Here is a 14,738-nt window from a genome sequence, read left to right on the forward strand (position 1 = left end):
TAAATTTGATGGTCAATTTGTATGACTGTAGAGGGGAAAAAAAAGAAATCCTGTTAAGAAATAATTAATGGCGAAGTCACAGAGATTAAGTGCAAACTTCTAAAACTAATTAATTCATTAGCTTACCCTAAGTCCCCAAATGACTGTATCAATTGCAGCCTAATTCCTAATGGCTGGGACAAAGAGGTGACATGTACCCTTAGAAGAGCTGAGGGACAAAAATTTTTGTATTCCACTAGCTGTCCCTGAGTATTCTTACTCAGAAGGCAGAGCTCAGCAGTAAAAAACAAAATAGTGCCTTTGAGCTGCAGCACTAAGATTTTTTACTTGAGTTAGCTGATGACCTTATCTGTTCACTCCTGCTCCTCTCAGCCTTCAGATCACAAAATGAGTTCAACACAGATGACATTTGTATAATACTTCTCACTGAACGAATGTGAGAAGTCTCTTTTCATGTCTCTTTACAAACCCATTCCTTGCCTGTGAAAAGCAGTCTGTCTTCACCCAGATGTGCAAGCCATGCCTTGCAAACGTAACTCCTTCCACCAGTGCCACTTATTTGATGCCATGAGCACACAGGCACCTAAGAGCTGCAGCATGCTGGGTGCCCTCCTGCACCACAGCTCATCCCTCCCTCTTCTCCCCAGATCAGAGGAACACATCTTGGGACCTTGGGCTTATTCAATGCCTCTGGAGAGCAAGGAAGAAAAGTCTGACATTTTGCTGGAAGAAACCCAGCATGGAAAAGATCCAATCATGATAACTGAAATTTGCAGCTGAGCAGGCAGAAGTAGGTCAGGCCTGATGCTAGTTGCAGACGGCTTTTCCAGGGAGTGGGAAAAAGTCTAATGAGTGCCAGGGTTGAGGTTAATGTAGACAGCTATGATGCCAGCTCACCCATCCTCAAGTAGGTTTGTATTTGACCTCCCCCAAGGATGTCTGCGTGCTCTCAGAGCTTATTCTAACTTGAAGATCTACTAAACCATTCTTTCTCTATGCATTTCACCCAGGTAGCTGTTGCAAAGCCTTGGCATTTGCATTATTCCTTTCTGCCCCTCTACATCCATGGAAGCCCCATATAGTCTGTATCCATTAGGAAACTGAAGTCATGATTTATAGTTTACATTCAGCAGCCATGTAAAAGTTATGTTTGGGCTCAAGTCTGGTTTGATTGAAGACTCAATTTATCTTCATAACAGAAAGTTTACGGTCGTGCTTTTTTATTTGGCATATAATCAAAAGAGAGGTGTTAAAACCCTCCAGGAAGAGCCATGTCCAAAGACACTAACCTTAGAAAATGAGGATGAGGAACTTCAAAACATAGTATGGATATTTACCCCCAGCAAACTGAAGTGTCCAAACTTTGAAGCTCCTCTGTGTAGGCTTATATATAGCAGTGAAGGGAATACTACATGTATTAACAAGGAACCACATTCTAACTGCCTTCCTGGGGAGCTCACTGTGGAGACTGCAATGTATTTTAACTCAAGAGAGCAGTGAGTGGTTTGAAGGGCTGCCCCATCCCAACTGCCTGCACACAAGGCAGGGAAGTGGTGAGGCTGATCCAAGCAGGCATCCTGCCTGACAGTCTCAGGGTTATTTTCTCAGGTTATTTTCTGAGATTGCGGTGGCATGACATCATTGCTGTGCATTGGGATGTGCTATGGATATAGCAGTAGTTTCCTGAGACACAGTTCACTCTGAACCGGAGATGACTCCTGTTTTCACCAGGAAGCCCCTGTTGCCTTTTGATGAGCCTAGACTACATTTTGGGTTGAATGAATTAAAAATGGGTGATGTGCAAATACACGGGTGTTGATTCGGGTATTACGGGGAGATTATTGGGGTTTTGCAAAGAAGTAGATCCAAAATATCAAAACCATAACCCCAAGCAGGTTTGGCAGATGGGCCATTACCCTTCAAAAATTGCTGCAGTTTAAGTGCCGATACAAACTTCATGATCTGCTTTGTTTAGTTATGTCTTTCTCAGATGTCACTATAGTGTGTGCTTAAATAGGACCCCCATTCCAGAAAGTTCATTTTTGTAGTATTTATATGGTAGAGACATCTGTCTCTTTCTTTTGTGAGCCTGTGTTCTGGTTTTGATTTAGTGTATTGGGTCCCTTTAGTGCCAAAAACCCCACTCTATTCCTCTCTGGCTGATAAATTCTGATGATTGCTCTCATTCTGTTTTCTTATGAAAGGAGACGTTTTAATATTGCCTTCTCATCCATCAAGCCTTTTCTTCATCTCAGGGAGGCAACTATCTGTTTGGGAAGTGATTTCTTGTAAGTGTCATTTCCTAAAGGTGAACTCCTCCTGGCCACTGCTTTTAATCATATTTTAATGGCAAAGGGCTTGCAGAGACATTATGTAATCAAAAAGATGGCTTTGGACATCCTTCCAAGGGTTTTGCCACAGTTGGACTCAGCTTGCTTTCCCTGTTCCTAGCCCAGCAATCATGGAGAGGAAGGGAAGGGCACTCTTCAAGCTGGATGTTTTTCAAGATCAGAATTGGCTACTCATGCAAAATGTAAAGCAGGGAGCAATTTCTGGAATCTGTGAGTCTCATCTTAAGAAGAGATGTGTTTTTACATTCATAACCACCAAAGGCATTTAATTTCTTACAATGAGTCTGCAGTTCACAGTAAATAGTCATTTGTCCACATGTCCAGGGAACAATAAGATTGCAAGTGTTTTCTGCTGGCAGGAGTCAAATATCCTGCTTTTGTCAGTAGGTCTTTGATATGCAGGAGCAGCCATGCAGATGGTGAAAGCAGCCTTATACCACTCCTCTGCACCTGGGCCATCTCATAGGTGAGCAGTAGCAGGCTCTGGTTCAGCAGCCTCCAGAGACCAGTGACACCCAACACTGCTTTTCTTAAACAAGTGAAAAATAACAAGGCTAGGGATAACCAGAAATGTGCTTCAGCATAGTCTGTGTCTGGGTAGCATCTATTTTATTTCTGTCAGGCTCCATTTTAGGCACTTTGAGCACAGCATCTTTTTTGAGTATTGCATTTTCAAGACAACGGTGTGACTCAGGAGCCATAACTAGCGCTGGCTACTGGCCAGGAATTACAGAGAATACAGCTCTTGTATAATCAATCCTTAAACAATATTGAAAGAAAACTACCTTTGTTTCTGAATCTCAGTGCTTTGAGTATTGGCCAGTGCTGGAGAAAGAGCACCTGGCCCCTGGGAGGTGTTTTCCTCTGTCAGGAGGCATCAGTGGGTGCAGAGGTGCATCTAAGCAGTGTGTCACTCATTAGTAGCTGGTGAGGATCAGTGTGACAGATGAACTTGAAATATTTTGCTGCTGCAGCTTTTGATCTCTTTTTGCTGCTCTTTTCCAGCCCCACTGCAAATAAAGCTCTGAACTTTATTGTTCTCTTAACCCTAAACCTAATTTTAACCCTAAACCTACCGGGGCTGAACCATGGAAAGTTTTCCTCTGGCCGAACCACTGACAGCTTTCCTCTAGCCATTACCTGTACAAAGTACTTCTCAAAGCTACCATCTCTGAAGCCTCTGCTTCCCTTTTGCAACCCCATTCCAGCCTCACTGCCATGAAAGTACTGGCATTTCTTTCTTTCAGCCCTGACCCTAAACATGGGTTGAGTTCTCCCAGACTCCATTAGAAAACAAAATGCAGTTTTTCTTTTCATCTAGGGTTGGGACTAGAGAAGGGTTAGGATTAGGGATGGATGTAGAGTAAGGGTCAGAAATGGGTTAGGATTTGGGTTAGAGCTGATGGAAGAGGAAAGTTTTTGGTCTGCATAGGGAATTACAGCTTTTGGAATGGTTCCTAGTGGCTTCCTCCCTACCAAGATTCCCCAGGGAAACCCCTTTTTAGTACCCTGCAAGGAGATGATTATTTCATACGAGAATGAGGTGGTGCATTCCCGTAAAAAATAACTTGTTTCCTGGTTTTGTTCCAAGTGCAGATGAAGCACAGATAGATTTATTATGCTTCCTTGTAAGCCTTAATTTGAATGTCGGTCACTTCATCTTAAGCCATTTTTCTTTCTACAGTGCCCCTTTCCTGGCCCCAGGCATGGAGAGCTGTGGAGAGAACTCAGACAGGGAGCTTGTGCACAGCAGTGCAAGGTCAGTGGAGCAGTTCTCTGCTCCCTACTCTGCAGAGCAGGTTTGAATGCAACTGTTTTATTTGAGCAAAACAGTGCAATTGTGCTGGGCTGAATGCTCACAAGAACGATACTCCAAATACAGCAGTGACTGAGATGCTTATGTTCTAACCTCCCCGAGGGTGTAAGTATTTGGGGAGTAGAGGTTTCTCTTATGGTACAAAACCCTTCTCTGAGCATTGTGACTGAGAAACCAACAAATGGAAATGTGAATAGTATATAAATACAATCACAGCAAGCTGCTTTTCTTCCCCCATGGGTGCTGGAGAAAGGAAATCTGAATGGAGAGGGCTGGATTTCTTCCATCTGCACTGAAGAGCAAGTGCAAACCCTGAATCCAGTATGGTGACATGCTGTAGGCAGTGTTAGAAAGCCAGCTATTGCCATGTCGTATCTGTTTTCCCCTTATTCTTGCAGGTCATCAGACTGAATTTTGCAAACAGGCTCCCTTGTTTTGTTTTTTTGTTGTTTTCATAATAACCCATATGAGCTCTTTGGTAAATCGTCACTGTGATTTTTTCCACTTACATCATGGTTTTTTGATACTTCAGTTCTGAAGTACCATAAAACCTAGATTAATAGTATAATGGGAATTTGGAGAGCTGTGACATACAAGCTGTAGGTGTCCATGAAGCACAATTATAATACTGAGCTAATCAGCACTGTATTCAGTTGACTAAATTCTCACCTCTTAAATGGCAGTAAAAAACCTTCATATAAGAAAAATTAAGAATGATGCAAATGCAGGGAAAAGTCAGGGCAAGTTCATCTATTTCAGTGGGCAATGTGTCAGCACTGTCCTGTTGATTAAAGCCAATACTATTATTATACATCATGCTTCCCAGCTCCTGCAGGTTTAAAGGCACAGAAAGGTAACACACAGCTCCTAATGGATAAGTTTAGGATGGAATGGGGGGAAATGGTGCATGGGAGTTGACAGGGATGCTGGATACTGTTACCCTAACATTTGCCACAGGCAAAATTGCTCCTTTGAGACCTGCTTCACCACTCTCCATGCAAGGTATGGATGATGCATGTCTTGCATTTCTACAGATCGTCTCTAAAGATTTTAGACTTTTTATCACGGGCTCCCTTAACCTTTCATGTTACATCAGTACATGCTCAGCAAATGTGAAGGTAGAATGCACATCAAATAGGTCAGATGAGTCTTGGCTGACCTCAAAGAGTAAATTACATTTAAAAGGAAAAAACGTTGCCTCCTTCATTTGTTCCTTACAGTTTTTTTCCATTTTAATTTTAATTTTTGTGTCAAAACTCCCAGAAAATGCCCCCCTTCACCTGTCTCTCTTTCAAATATGGGTTGTATTCAAGACACAATGGCGCAGAGTGGTCCTAAGGAGGTTTTATCTCTTCTTAAATAGGAACTTTATCCATATTAAACAGCAGTTTTAGCCTAGTGGCTATGGCCAAACCAGACACACCAGCTGCTCTTTGGCTATTGCAGTGATTCTGCACTGGTGACCACCCTCTCTCCCAGCTATGCTGCTATTCACCATTTGGGACCTTATCAGCAGGTCATCACTTGATACATGGACACTCATTTATATACTTCTTTTCTAGCTTTCCCTCTCTGTGCCCAGAGATACCCTTGAAATGCAAATATCCCCCATGATTTTAGATCACAGGCACTCTCTGCCCGTAAGTGTGGTGGCACAGACAAAATAACCCTCAATAACATGTCCGAACCCTCCATTTCAGCATTTTCTGAACTCCAGTGGCATAGGGCTCTATTGTGAAAATCGACTAAGAAAGGCTTCACTGAGTGGAGCACATCAAGAGAAAATAAAGAATGAGGCCCTGGTTTCATCCACAGAAGCTGTCATGATTTATTTGCTGTCACTTGAATCTCCATTAAAAGGCTTGCTGCGACTTCACCAATTTCTTTCCGTTCTGATTGTCTCATCCTTTGCTGATATTTGAGGTCTGGCTTGTTATATCTGAATTTGAAAGATATGTAGCCACCCGAGCCTGGCAGCATGCTAGCATTAACTTCTCCTACCCGATGGGCTTTTGCTGGTCCTTTATGGAAGATAAAAATGGATGAATCAACTTCAGAGGCTTTATGGATTGCACAAAACCCATCCTTCTTCCTACCCAAGTAAAGCAAGAAGTCCTGCTAATGAACCCATTGGAGGAGGGCTCTGTCTGCTGCTCTGTGGTAACCACATCTAGAGTGGCTGTGAACTTTTTGAGCAGCCATTTCTAACTTGGGAAGTCTCAGATTTATGTAGCCGTTTTCGTTTTAAAAGAAGAAGTCAATACGTATTCACAGTTTGACCCCCATTAAGGACTAAAGTGATGCCACGTTTCACCAGGAGAACGTTAATGCTATCAATTTTTCAGCTTTCCTACTATATTTTCAGTGTGTCATGTCCCTTCATATCTAGCATGTGCTGAGGGACCACTGGAATTCAATTACTGCCTGTCACTGCTGTTTATATTGATTTATAGATCATCCTTTTTGACAAGTTCATTGCCAAGCTTTAATATACCTTAATAGCTTTATTGTTTATTAATAGTAATGCGGTGGTTCAATTTCCAGCCTGCATTAAATGTCAGCCCTTTCTTTCTGTGGTGGGCTGTGGGCTGCAGAGGATCAGTGGGCAGGTGGCCAAGGCTGGCTCCACCCGCCTCCCCCTGCCCAAATGACTCTGCCACCAATTCTTTTGGTTAATGACCTCCACAGATTTTCTTCAGCACCTCCAGTAAGGAATTAATAAGAGATTTGTCTAACAATTGCTTGTCAGAGGGACTAAAATGCCTGGTCGTGCCAGTGGGGTTTTGGCAGTGTAGCGCTGCTGGTGCCGGAGTGTCTCCAGGCACAGGAGAACCCTGGCACACACCACACCTGGCTTGGCACACAGACCACACCATACCCTAAAAGAGATGTAGATTAACACTGCCACTGGTTAGCATATCTGAACAGGTAACATAACCAAGACTATTATGGGGAATACAGAGGTGAAAAGTGTATGTGCATCAGGGGCTTTTTTTATGTCAAGCTATGCAGAGTTTTATAATGAGGCCAGAGTTCACTGGCAATTATTGCTTAGGAAAGTTTTCATGGATAGCTATTTTTCTTTCTTTTCTTGCCAGCTGGCTATTTGAAATATCAATTTACCAGAAGAAAAATCCTCCTCAAAAGCAGGAGTCCCCAGGCACCATGGGTCAGGGCTATTTCAATGCAACTGTGCTGTGAGAAAAAGGAATGTCCTCAACAGTAATATAAAGTCTTGTATTTCTTAGGTATAAGTTGTTGCACACTGGTAGGATAAGAGATGAACAGCAGCATATTTCTGAGTATTTTCTGCCTAGAAACATGCAGGCCAAATTTTTCAAATGAAGCTGTAGCTGTTCCTCCATGCGTGGGTCTGTGTGTTTTCCCTGCACCACTGTCAGCCGCCTTTGCAGTGCCAAGCACAGCAGTTTGTTTTTCAGGGCTGTTTGCAATCCCAGGATGGTTGCAGAAGACAGCTGCTGCAGCTCAGAGGTGCAGAGCTGATCTGTTTACCCAAGCTGGGGAAACATGAGGTGCAAATCTTTCCCCAAAAAGCAGCTATCAGCAGCTCAGGTTCTGTAACACAGCACTGCTCTCTCCTGTGAGCTGCTGACAATGGCAGCCAAGGACTCTTTGCTTTCAAGACGCTTCCAGAAAGCTTCCTGCTTCCCGATATCTTGCTCAGCAGTGCTGAGCACCTTCAGAGAAATAAAATTACTTGCTCATTTCTGCCTTGGTCTGCTGCATTTCCCCAGGAGCATTAGTTCATATATTCCTCTTGCCTTGACTAAAATGATGAGAAATGAACAGTACTTACATTCTGTCTTTCTCACACACACACAAAAATACATATATAGACGTATTTAAAGGGACAGCTTAAAACTTAAGTTATAGCCCAGAAAAAGCAACTAAAGATGATTATTTTTTTCCTCCCTCATATTCAGTTTTTGAAGTGAATTCAGAGAGAGCTGCCACTTTGGTTGATGAAATGTGACCTGTTTTAATCACTGCTGTCCACTGTCAGGTATGTCAAGCAATTTAGCTTCAGGTGCATAATGGCAAATTATTACAGAGGCAGAATGATTTTAAGTTTCTAGACAGTGGGAGCATTCCCAGAATCCATTACCGCCTGATTAAATTACTCAGATTTCTGTGTGTGAAGGTTTTGTACAGCAGCATGTAATCCACGAGAGTAACTAATCATATCATATTGATTTAGATGCTGCTAGAAAGGGAAATCTAATTGTAATACTGTGAAAGCTTCTTGAGGAATCTGTACTAATGATTGCATTTGTAATCCCATTTGCAGGTGAAAGTTCTGAAGCGCAGCTGTGAGATGAATAGCAATGCTGATGCTTTGGACACAGCGCTGCAAAATCAGGTCGCAAAAGATGAGAGGAGCAGAGGTTGTCCTGATGACTTAGCAGCAAGTTTGCATCCTTCTGTTTTTCTCCACTGATACTTCCTAGGACTTATCAAAAAAAGAATGTGAGCAAAAGGTGCAGGTAAAGACGAGAAAGGAGGCAGGATTCAGCCCCCCATCCTGCTTAGTTTCAGAGTCCATCCCAGGAGCCAATATTGTGCTCTGAGCTCTGCTGGTGTTTTGTAGGGACACAACTTCTTTGCTCTCTCTCTTCCTTTTATCTGAGGACAAACACATTTGAAAAGCACTTTTCATTCAGGGAAACTAAATGCTCACCTGTTTTTCATTAAAATTCTTTATTGTTGTTTTCTCCTTCTTTAAATACAAATTTCTACAGTGCTTCTTTGTGTTTGATGATTGCCAGCAACTTGATCTGCCTTGACCTTTCATGTCTGGGCTCTGGCAATATTATTCTCACTCTTTTTACCCTTTCTGGACATGGGCTATTAACACCTGAATTATAGGAACTGCTTTTTTTATCTTTCCTCTTTGTGGCGCTATTGCAGAGTGGTATAAAAAAGCATAATGTGATGAATTGCTTATCTTACTGTCATGGGACTTTTGTAGCTGTTGTTTTTTCACTTTTCTGACCTCTTTATAAAGAAATATAAATAATCTTATCAAGAGAACCCTTGCATCTCTTGCATATACCAGAGCTTGTGAGGTGGTTTGATGGGCAAGAGGGCACAACTACGTGGGAGAAGAGCTGCCTCCCACGCTTTGACAAGCACTGGAAACACTTATGTAGGTTTCTGAAGGTGCAGCAAACCATCAATTGGAAGACAGGTCCCTTCAAGACACTGAAACTTTCTTTCCAACATGCAGTGGGGCTCAGCTCACTTTCCATCTTTGGCTCCTGCTGGCATCTGATTTTTGAGGACTGAACAGCCATGTCCCTTACAGGTGAGGTCTGGTTTTGACTCTGAATTAGTGACCACTTCTGGAGAATTGTGGAAGAAATATCCTCATCCTTCCCTTGGGAGCCGACTTCAAGAGATGCCAGGCTGGATTTCACTGCCCTATGACCTCTCCTGCTCGCCCAGCAAACCACATCAGGGAGGCCTGCAAAACACCAGATGATGTGCTGCCATCACCTTGCTGAGCACTCCAATGGGATAAGAGCAAGGCCTGGGACAGGGATTTTCGTGGGGAGCAAACCCAAAGCAGGACTAAAGGCAACAGATATAAATCACAAATTTCATCTGCATCCTTCCTGCAGGTGCTCTGCAAACTCACCAAGTCCCGTGGTGCACTGCAGCTTGTGAAAAGAAGGGTGATGGCCCAATTGCCCCTCCCAAGGGGGGCTCATCCCTGCTGCAGCAGTTCAGTGCTTCCCAGTTTGCTCTTTTAGTCTGTGCTTTGGGTGAGCAGGTATGAGGCAGAATAAACTGGGGCCCTGGGCAGATGCTACCTGGCTCCAAAGAGGTTTTAATCTTTTTTACAGTGAAACATTCATATTTTTGTTGAAGTGTATTTCCTTGCACAGTTCAGGTGTAGTTTAATCCCATTCACAACAGAGAAATTCCAAGTAATATAAAAGACATAAGAAAACACTGAGAGTTTAAAATAAGCCCCTATATGGTTCCTAGTCATGAATGGACACTGATTTTGTATTGGGAAGATAACAAAACTGAAAGTTAGTTAAGTACTACCTAAATAGCCTTTAGGTTATTCAGTTACGTATAGGAAAGCATTTTACATGAATGTTTAATGAATGACTCCTATACTGTTTGTTAGGTGTCATTAAAACACAGGGGTGTTTATTTAATGTAGACACCCCTCAAAGTTTTAGATAGCATTTGAATTTGGGATAAACTATAATTTGCTTCCTTGACAGGTATGCAGAAGTCTAAATGTAAAGTCATGCTGTGGGTGATTATTTTGGGTAATATGGATTCCCAACAGCTGTGGATCATGTTTCTGAAGAGGGTCTGTGACCAGAGTCAGTTCCTGATCCCTGCCAGCCAGGTACAGGATGAGATGGAAGGAAGTAAGCAAGCAGGCAAACAAGTCAGGTTCATGTGCTGTGATCCTATACTCAAGGACCAGAGTAAATGTGTCATTAAGAGATATTACACTAAAAATATACACAGGTTTTCTGCATCACTGAGTTCTTCCTGGGGAACGCTGCAGCAGTGCCCCAGATATCTGCAGCTGCTCAAAAATGGGTAATAATAATAAGAGCATTTAATGAGATAATTTAAGTTAAATAGCATTTAATACAAGATCATCAGATTCTGCCTTACTGTGAAATTGCAGCCTCTTTTCCACCATTATATGAGATATACTTTCCAAAAGTCTCAGATTTCCCTGACAGAGATTTCCTCGAGATCTGAAAAATGCAGAGCAGATACAGAAATGCTTTAATGAATGCAGTCTATTGTATCACCTTCTCCTGTTTTTCTGGGCTGCAAAACTATCAGTAGTGAGACTGGGACTCTCAAAAAGATGCTGCCATCCACCCAACCATTTTAGTTTCTCTGGAGATTGCTCCATGCCTATCAACATCTTACTGGGTTCAGGTTTATATGCTGCCATCAGCTTGGCTGCCTGCCTATCAGCTCTGAGCTCTCCTCCTCCTGATTTGATTTCCACGCTTCCCAGTCTTTTGTCTGTGATGCACTCTTGGTAGGTGTCTGAGGACTTTTTTCCAGAGTACATCAGAGTTGAGCTGTGCTCTGTACAGAGGTAACACAACAGTATGAGTCACACCATACCTTGCTGAGCTCTCCTGGATTGGACTTTTCTTACACACCCCCTCACCAGTGTAGCAACTCCTAGCCTACAAACAGGGCTTTTTGATTCACAACACTGGAGCAGCTGAAAATAACTGTGATGAAGGGTAAACAGAGTATTTATATGTATGCTTAAATTGATAGAAAATGCAGTAAGTATAAGGTTGAAGGAAGCATTAAATAAAGGGTTCCAGGAAGTGGGCTTGTTCTTTTGCCCACATGACCAGAAGGCATGGTTCATCCATGCTGACATTTTCAAAGCTGTTCCTGTTTCTTTCTTTCACTGCCCAACCTATGACAATGGCAGGTTCAAACTGTGAGGGTGCTGCTGCTGCCCAAAGCTGTTCAGAGACCGAGTGTGAGGTGATGAACAAAAATCTTGAGTCAGAAGCTTTTGGGAGGGATGCATGTGCAGCTGGAGAAGTGACATCCTCCCGAACATGTGGACCTGCTTGCCCACAAGGCAGTGTGGGATCTGCAGAAAAGGCATCCGGTGTGGTCTGGTTTCATACTCTAAGCTGAAGGCCACCAGCAGGGTCTGACTTTGTGCCCAAAGCCAAAGAGCACCATTCACACCAGGATGGAAGTTGCCCAATTGAGAAAAGTGACATCTCTCCCCTTACTGATCTTAACCCTGTGGTTTTCACCCCAGCTAATACTGACCCAAATCCATGTCCCTGAAGGCACTTTTGCATGATGTCTGAGGTTTCTTAAAACAGCAGTCAAAAAAACCCAAACCATCGAAAATCCCAAATCTAAAAGAGATAAAATCCTACAAACAAAAACTGCTGAGTTTGGCACAGTTCTCCTTTATCATTGCTGAAGCCATAAGGGGCAATCTTGCTGCAGTGGGGTGATGGGCACAGGGCATCCCTGGCTGTGAGATCGCTTAGTGAAGACAACCACGTCAATCACTCTCTCTGGAGTTCCTGCTGTGATGCTTCTTGGACGAAGAGTATTACTCCCATTTCACGCTCAGTTTGCATGTTTGTTTGGTTTTTATCAGAAAGGGAAAGTGGGTTTTTTGTGTTATGTGCTTCCCTGTAATTAATCTGTAGCACAGATATATGCTTTCTTGTGCTATGTTTCTGTTTTTCAGTATATTCAGGTTTTATATCTCAGTCAACATATTACCTCCCCCGAAAAAGAATTATTTCTATAATCAGATTAGTGCTGAATTTATACTGAGTCTGAAGTACAGCTTTACTCACTTGATTATTCAGTTTGCTATAAATGTTGGGAATAAATTCCAAGGCAGCGAATCAAGCCATTTATTTTTTTACTACCTTTATACATATTTCTACTTATTTGCCATGTATCTTTACTACACCAACTCAGAATAGACAAAAAAAGGATGCTTAGCATGACTGTAGGACCTATCTGAATGCTGAGATAAGAGCTTTAAACAATTTTTCCAGTAGAAAACTCCTTAAGTTTCCATGAACTTTCTTCTGAGGTAAGAGCTGGGAGGATTTTGGCTTTTTTTTTTCACACACACATTGCTCATCTGAGATGTTGAAAAGATGTTATGATGGAGAGCGACTTCCCTACTTCTGCATTAGTGACAGCACTGGCAACACAGTTACTGTGTTAATGGCAACCCAGGCATATTTGCCCACTGCACCCGTTAATGCAACATGATTCTCAACTTATTTTTGTGTGAGCTTCTATATGGGCAGCCTATGTTGAAATTATCCAGGCTGGATGGTGTGTGTGCTTTCTGCAAACAGCGCTCCCTGTGAGTGGTATTATTCATCCTAAAGGCAGGTGTTTTAGGACATTTCTAGGACAAATATGCTGGATATGAAATATGGACATAAGTGTGATATGCATATGAACTGGGAAGATGCACAAGTGATATAATTCTTACAAGTTCTAAGAGGTTTCTTTACTTCATAAAAGTCAAGAAGATTGTTTCTTGAGTGTTAGTTAAGAGTTAATAAAAACAAAATCTGAGGTTGCCAAGTTATTAATTTTCCATTCAGGAATGGGTTGCTCTGAATTCAATTACCCAGCTGCAGAAGTGCTTCCCAGTATTTGATGGCGTCTTCTTAAAAGTGCAAATGATGGTGTGCATATGAGTACACACTAATCAGAAATTAAAGGCTTCGCATGTCACGTCAAGGTTGGTGGTTGCAGAGAGTGGCAATGTCAGGTGGCCTGTCCTCTGCAGGGCACCACATCCCTGCGCGTCAAGGAGCAGTGCCCGGTGCAGGTGCCTGATGTTAAGGTGAATCGATAGCACAACCCAGAGCTCAGCCACTTCCCAGAAACCTGCTGTCCTGCCAGCAATTGAGCTGAAATAACCTTCCTGCTTACTGCAACTGAATCAGCACTTGAAGGACAGGGACGATAGCTGGTTGTAAAGAGCAGAGGCTGACTTTGCAGGAGAAAAGCTTAGAAATCTGTTTCAGAGTATGCTGGCTATGAATATTGGGAAAAGACCATGGGATTGCCCTGATGGTAACCTATTTGACTTGTTCACGAATGCATTATGAGTTTGTATGGAAGTATAGGAGACCTATACCTTCAGTATTATTTTTTTTTCTTTACAGTTCACAATTTTTAAAGGTCTGGCAAACCCCCTTTCATATGAATTTCTATGAAAAGCAATAGTCTGTCTTTCCATCTGTTGCCTTTTCTTTGGGATTCTGTAGACCCTAAACTAGTTCATCGATATTTCTGAGTTACTAGGAAAAATGTACTTCACCATACTCTATTTATTCTCCTGCTTTCTAGTAGCCACAAACATCACAGTGGAATTGAAATAACCCCCTTCAAGCTGAGAAGTGTCCTTGAATACTAGGGGTCTCATGGGGAATACAGCTTTCTTGGGAAGCAACCAATGGGCAGTTTTCAATCTGAAAAATGTACCCACGGTGACTTGATGTCTCAGCCTGCCTGGTGATGCACTGACTGGCTGTGGTTATCTCTGAATGCCAACTTCTCTCCCATCTCATCTGGTCTCCCACCAGGGCTGCAGGCAGGTGCAGAGCAGGCATATGGGTCATCCCTGCCACTGCTATAGGGCATTGGGGTAGTTGTCCCCAGGAGGCTTAGATATCATTTCCCAGCAGGAGGGACACATTGTGTAAAAAGTACATTTCCAGGGTTTCTCATGTCTGGTTTCATTTTCATTGTCTTGAGGGATGAAGTTGCCAGTGCTCACATCGGAAGAGTCCCTCTAGGAGATGAACAATGAAATCAGATCCCCGTGGCAGGAAGTACTCCTTCAGTCTCAGCTTTCCTACCCATAATGTTGTTCTCATTAATTTTGCTCCTAACAATATCTCTGTGTATAAATAATTCTAGTCTCTCCTCTGTTTTCACAACCATTGGGGATTTACACAGCTTGAAAGAAATAAACTATGCACTGAGAGTACTGTAGAATGGATAAAAATGCACTTCCAGAA

At 42.5% G+C, this 14,738-nt stretch overlaps 1 protein-coding gene across 1 annotated transcript in view; it reads left to right on the top strand.

Moving 5' to 3' along the window:
• TRMU (tRNA mitochondrial 2-thiouridylase) overlaps positions 1 to 12,917 on the top strand; it is a 376,674-nt gene extending 363,757 nt beyond the window's left edge. Inside the window, exon 10 of the mRNA XM_051805186.1 lies at positions 12,908 to 12,917. The gene's annotated coding sequence lies outside the window, so the exon portion shown is untranslated. The remainder of the gene's footprint in view (positions 1 to 12,907) is intronic.
• The last annotated feature ends 1,821 nt before the right edge of the window (positions 12,918 to 14,738 follow it).

This window comes from Manacus candei, unplaced genomic scaffold, assembly GCF_025592945.1.
Source record: "Manacus candei isolate 608988 ecotype Guabito, Panama unplaced genomic scaffold, ASM2559294v1 h1tg000063l, whole genome shotgun sequence".
NCBI classification, from domain to species: domain Eukaryota; kingdom Metazoa; phylum Chordata; class Aves; order Passeriformes; family Pipridae; genus Manacus; species Manacus candei.